Here is a 5,937-nt window from a genome sequence, read left to right as displayed (position 1 = left end):
TCACAATCGTCATCATTGCAGTGTTCTGTGTATCAGCCAGCTTCTCTTGATATGTCAAGATATGAGCTATATTATATTTGTTATTTATTTCTACAAGATCTTTCTCTGTAGCCAGTCCAAAGATGTTACCTAGAATTGCTTCACCTAGATGATCTAGATCGAACAAACCACGTCTGTCACGTGTCTGTGCGATGTTGTTAGTGTCCTTAAGTGTCTCAGTCTGATTGCTGGCTTGTACACAAACTGACAGTGCTGTCAAGTGTGTGTGTGGAAGGGGGGGGGGGGAACATCCGATTTCTTCCCAGTAAGTTCTGGTGTAAGACAGGGATGTTTCCTTGCCCCCACACTTTTCAACACATGTATGGATTTAGTACTGGCCAGGGCTGTGAGTCAAAGTAACTGTAGGTGTCAATTGGCATTTTCAGGGATGCTGCCCTTGACATTGGTGATGGTGCAGCTCTCCTAATGGAGTTGCTGAAGACACTACTGAGTGCCCTTGAGGAATTTCACGGGGATCTGAAGTCACTGGGATGAAAGGTTGGACGAAGCAGTTCGGTCTGTCTAAGCATTTGGTGAGGATATAGAAGTCATGGAAAGATTCACTTATCTTGGTACTGTGGTCCATATGAACAGTAGATCAGACAGTGAGATCTCTCGTCACACTGGTCTGGCCAACTGGGAGCTGGAGTCACTGAATTTGGGTATTTGGCACTGTCATTATTAGTGTACGAAGAAAGTTCACATCTTCAAGGTGCTGGTGCTTCCTGTCTTACTTTATGGCTTTGAGACATGGACACTAACTAGTGACTTCAAGCAGCGAAATGACTCCTTTGGTACTTAGTGTCTTCGTAGGATCATGAGATATTGCTGGTACGACTGGGAGTGTCACATGCGATTACTCTGTAAGACTGAAACCCACACAATACGTCAATGACATCTCCAGCTATATAGGTACATGACCCGCTTTCCTGAGGCTGATCCTGCTCACAGGGTGATCTCTGAACGAGTTAACCCAGGGTGGGAGAGGCCAAGAGTAAGGCCACATGGCTCATAGCTGCAGCAGGTCGATAACTCCTTTTGGGAGATACTTAGAGGAGGAAGAGTCGCTGCTTGGAGGGTTGCACATAGGAATTCATGTGGGTGGGGTCAGAGGGTGAATGAGGTTATGCGCTCCACGGCATTTGCTCCTTCTTGAGTGACTGTGTAAAGTTAGGCAGGTTAACCCATTGCGTGTCAGCAGACTTTAGACCCTCATGGCACTGTGGTGCCAGCCAATTTTTTATCCATTTTTTTTTGCTACATAGCTTAGAAGTGATGAGAACAAATGGAGTACAACCATAAAAGTACTCACAGAAGCAATTTAGGTTGATTTTGAGGTTGATTCTCTCTGAGGAGGAGGCTGAAAACTTTGGAGTAAAGACTCCATCACCTGCGCCACCACAGAGCGAAACGGAGGCAGAAGCTCTGAATTTTTTTCCTCAGAAACTATGGTATTTGACCCAAGGACACTCTTGTTGGGTAAACAGATGATGTAAGAAGGCCTAGAGTCCTAGAGAGACACAAGAATATCCCAGGCAATTTTTTGCCACCTAATTTGAATTTTCAAAGTTAGGCAAATACATATAATCACCGATGTACATGTATGTCGTTGGCACTGTCCGTGCATATAGGGACTGACGTACATGTATGTCACCAGCACAGGGCGGGTAAAAGATTAGGCGGTCAGCTCCCTTGTGCAATTACCTCACTTCTGCCTTGGTGGGGATGGGTTGTTTGTCAGTGCTGCTCAGGAGCACATACGGCAAGCCTATTGAACAAATAGCCAGACTCCATAATCCCATAACGAGTGACCACTTGTCTTTGAGTCAGTTGTTTTACGGGAAAGGGCACTAACCCTTCACCAACCCACTAGGTGATGCGTAGGGAACATGCATGGGTTGCTATATGGTTACCACCCTACGTTGTAAATGGTTTCCTGGTTTAAAGGAAACCATTAGGCTTGTCACTTAACGCAAAAGCAGCTGACAAGGTAAGAAGAATGATAAAAAGTAACAGGAAAGATGGGAGAAATAGGAGAGGATGGCCTACACAGAAAATAAATGATAAATGTGAAGGAAGAATTCAGCAACTCTACATCGCATGTGTGGATGATGGTTGCCACCACCTACCACCAATAATAATAATAATAATTATTATTATTATTATTATTATAATAATAATTATAATTATAATAATAATAATAATAATTCTAATAATAATAGTAATAATAATAATTATAATTATAATTATAATAACAGTAATAATTAAAAATAATAATTATTATAATAATAATGATAGTGCTACTCGTACAACTACTACTACTAGAAATAAAGATGTGCAGCTTCTTCCAGTGCATTCAGAGAAAACATGAAAACTGCCTGCCCAATCTTGCAATAGGCATATCAGTTTTAAAAAATATTAAAAAATACGGTAATATTACTTTCATAAAGGATGTCACTATCCTGATGTAAAACCTGTATTAGCTCATTGGTGGCATGAGTGAAAGGGTGATCCCTTAGGATAGACTCACTGAGTATTGGTAGTAGTAGTAGTAGTAGTAGTAGTTTATGACAGAAGTGAAACTCAGGATGAAGACCACCATAGAGGAGTGCATGAAAGAGAGAGTCATCCAGGTAACATACGTCCACAGAACGGTAGTGACACAAACAACGAGGACGCAGAACAGCCTCACAGGTCTGTGCGAGAAGGTCATTCCACATACTGGCTGGGCAAATCTAGAGAAAATGTAGTAACCTGGGTGAACACCACATACAATGAAATAGTTGGATGGTTGTCAAGTAACCTTTTCGAACCACCCAAATGCAATGCTACAACTGATATTAACAAGGAAATCACTCGCCTAATAGCCTATTACATAATAACTCACCCATTGCCTCATTCTCTTTTAAGGTCCTTGCACTGATATCACGTCTCTTCCTCAACAAGACCCGCCCAAAAGCTAGCATTGAATAAAATATTAAGGCCATCCAAAGGCGGGTTGAAACATGGAAAAGAGGTGAAATCGACAACCTACTCGAGAAAGCAAGGGCCTTGCAGATGAGAATAAACAACAAAGGCAGAAGAAACCGGAACACCAACGATGTGGCAAGGATTTTTAGCAGCAATTTGAGACAGGAGAGAGTCTCGATGGCGACGAGATTCCTGTCAGCTGAATCACCAAACGGAGTACGTGACCTGATAGAAGAAACAAATGCAGCACCTAAAAGAAAAACACCCAACTCCACGACATGAAAGTGCCCAGTCAAAGCTTGACTGGAGCTACACTCTACCCAATCACATCATATATGACAAGATAACTGGAGATTTAGTATGGAGGAAGGCAATGCACACACAAGGAGGGGCAGGACCGTCAGGCCTGAATGCAAAATCTTGGTGATTAATCCTCAGTAACATCAAGTTTGGGGAGGCAGCAACAGACCTGTGTAACACCATTGCCTCACAAGCGAGGAAGCTGGCTTCAAGTCATTGCAACAGCATCGAAGGACTGACGGCTTGCAGACTAATCCCCCTTGATAAGAATCCTGGATGTAGGCCCATCGGGGTGAGTGAAGTCTTAAGACAGATTACATGAAAATGCATCATGGAGGTGGTGAAAGATAATGTGAAGCAGACAGTTGGCAACCTCCAAGTGTGTGCAGGCCAGCAGACAGGAAGTAAGGCAGCAGTTCCCTCCATGAGGAAATTATATAAGGAAGAGGACTGTCAGGCAGTATTATTAGTTGATGCCTCAAATGCATTTAATTCCATCAAGCGGGAGGCAGTGCTGTGCAGCGTCAAGGTATGCCCAGAATTTACCCAATGTGTGGAAAACACCTACAAAGAACCAGCAGACCTCTACATTGTGGGTAAGACAGCTGCTTACTATGTCGGTGTAATTCAATCTACAGAAAGAACTACCCAGGGGGACCCTGTTGCCATGGCTATGTATGCCCTGGCTGTGACAGTGCTGCAACAGCAAATCAAATATGAGGCCACCAATATAAAACAGGTAGCCTATGCAGATGATCTCACCGGTGCTGGCAAGTTGGAGGATATGAGGAAATGGTGAGATATTGTAACATCTTATGGTCATGAAACAGGTTACTGCCCTAATGCAGGTAAGTCCATCTTGATCATGAAACCAGCTTACTATCAAGATGCACAGGAAGCCTTTAGAGGCACAAACATGATAGTGACTAAGGAAGGTCAGAGGCATTTAGGTGCTGTGATTGGAACTAAGGAATTCAATATGTGAGTGATGACGTAAAGACATGGGTGGAAGAAATCCATGGATTATCCAACCACACAAAAACAGAACCCCATGCAGCATACAGCGCATTTACCTGTGGTGTCAAGCACAAGTGGAACTTCGTGATGAGGACTATACCAGACATCGAGTTGCTGCTACAACCACTGGAAGATGCTATTAGGGATTCATTCCTCCCATCTCTAACCAATGGCCACATCCCCCCACCAGAATAGAGGGACCTTCTAGCACTATCACCCAGGATGGGAGGCCTTGGTATTATAAATCCAGCAGCCGTGGCAAGCTATGAACACAGAAAATCACTCAGGCTCACTGAATCCTTGTCACAGAAGATCTGCGTCCAGGTTCAGACGAGTGAAATCGACCACCAAAGGCAGAAAGACATAAAGACACAGAGAAGCAGGGAGTGAGAAGCAAGACAAAAGGGCCAGCTGCAGCACATAACCGAACATCTAACACCAGACCAGTGCGGAAGAGTTGAGATTGCACAGGAGGTTGGGGCATCGAACTGGCTGACAACCCTGCCTCTCAAGGCAAAAGGCTTCCACTTCAGCAAACAAGAATTTATTGATGCCATAGCTTTGAGATATGGATGGCCAGTAGAGAACCGACCTCAGCACTGTGCCTGTGGCACCGTCTTTGATGCAAACCATGCAGTGGTTTGCAAGAAGGGAGGCTTTGTTTGTATCCGACATGATGAAGTACGCGACCTCACTGCCAAATTGCTGCGGGAAATATGCCATGATGTCATGATTGAGCCAGCTCTGCTACCCCAGGACGGCGAGCACTTCGCCCACAGAACAGCAAACGCATCAAATGATGCAAGAGTGGATGTCAGTGCTCGAGGTTTCTGGACACATGGGCAGAGGGCATTCTTCAACATCAGGATACTCGATCCCAAGGCAGCATATCATCGTGAACTGTTTCTCGAAGCTGCACACCAAAGGAATGAACATGAAAAGAACAGAAACTATCATGAAAGGATCCAACATGTGGACCACAGTTGATTCATTTCCCTTGTGTTCACTACATCAGGTGGGATGGGTCCAGAGGCAGTGAGATTCTACTCAAGACTGGCAGAGGTTCTTTCTGAGAAGAAACATCAACTGCACAGTTCTGTTATGGCCTGGATGAGATGTCGACTGTCATTCTCCCTTGTGAGTTCTGCACTTCTATGTCTCAGGGGCACAAGATCATAAGCCCTCAGGCATGTCTCTCTGGTGGATATGGATTGCGAGGCTACTGGAGTCGAGAGTCGCATAGACCAGCGACTCCAATAGTTTAATGTCTTTATTTACACTATAATATCAATAAATATAAAATAAAGTAATAATAGTAATAATACAGTACATGATTGGTAACCTCAACCGTTGGTGTGCTTGTGGCCATCGGACTGTAATGAGAGGGTTAGTGTTAACCCTCACTTTGCAACTCCAAATGGAGAACTGTAATAGGAAGGTTGGTTTTGATCTTCACACTGTAATTCCCCAATGGATGGAGGTGATTAACCTGAATAAAGTAGTGGTAGTAGTAGTAGTACTAGTAGTATTTATCTCTTAGGATCTCATTGTACAATACTGTATTTACAGTATTAAGATGGTAAAGTGATATATGCCCCTTTCCTTCATGTT

General features: G+C 43.7%; 1 pseudogene; it reads left to right on the top strand.

Annotated features, from left to right (window-relative positions):
• The first annotated feature begins 589 nt into the window (after window positions 1-589).
• On the top strand, window positions 590-5,505 carry LOC145397231 (uncharacterized; annotated as a pseudogene).
• The last annotated feature ends 432 nt before the right edge of the window (window positions 5,506-5,937 follow it).

This window comes from Coenobita brevimanus, chromosome 40 (assembly GCF_032717465.1).
Source record: "Coenobita brevimanus isolate Jiangsu-jjx chromosome 40, ASM3271746v2, whole genome shotgun sequence".
In the NCBI taxonomy this organism is placed as follows: Eukaryota; Metazoa; Arthropoda; class Malacostraca; order Decapoda; family Coenobitidae; genus Coenobita; species Coenobita brevimanus.
Note: the sequence above shows the minus strand (reverse complement) of the source record. Positions and strands in the feature narration are given on the sequence as shown.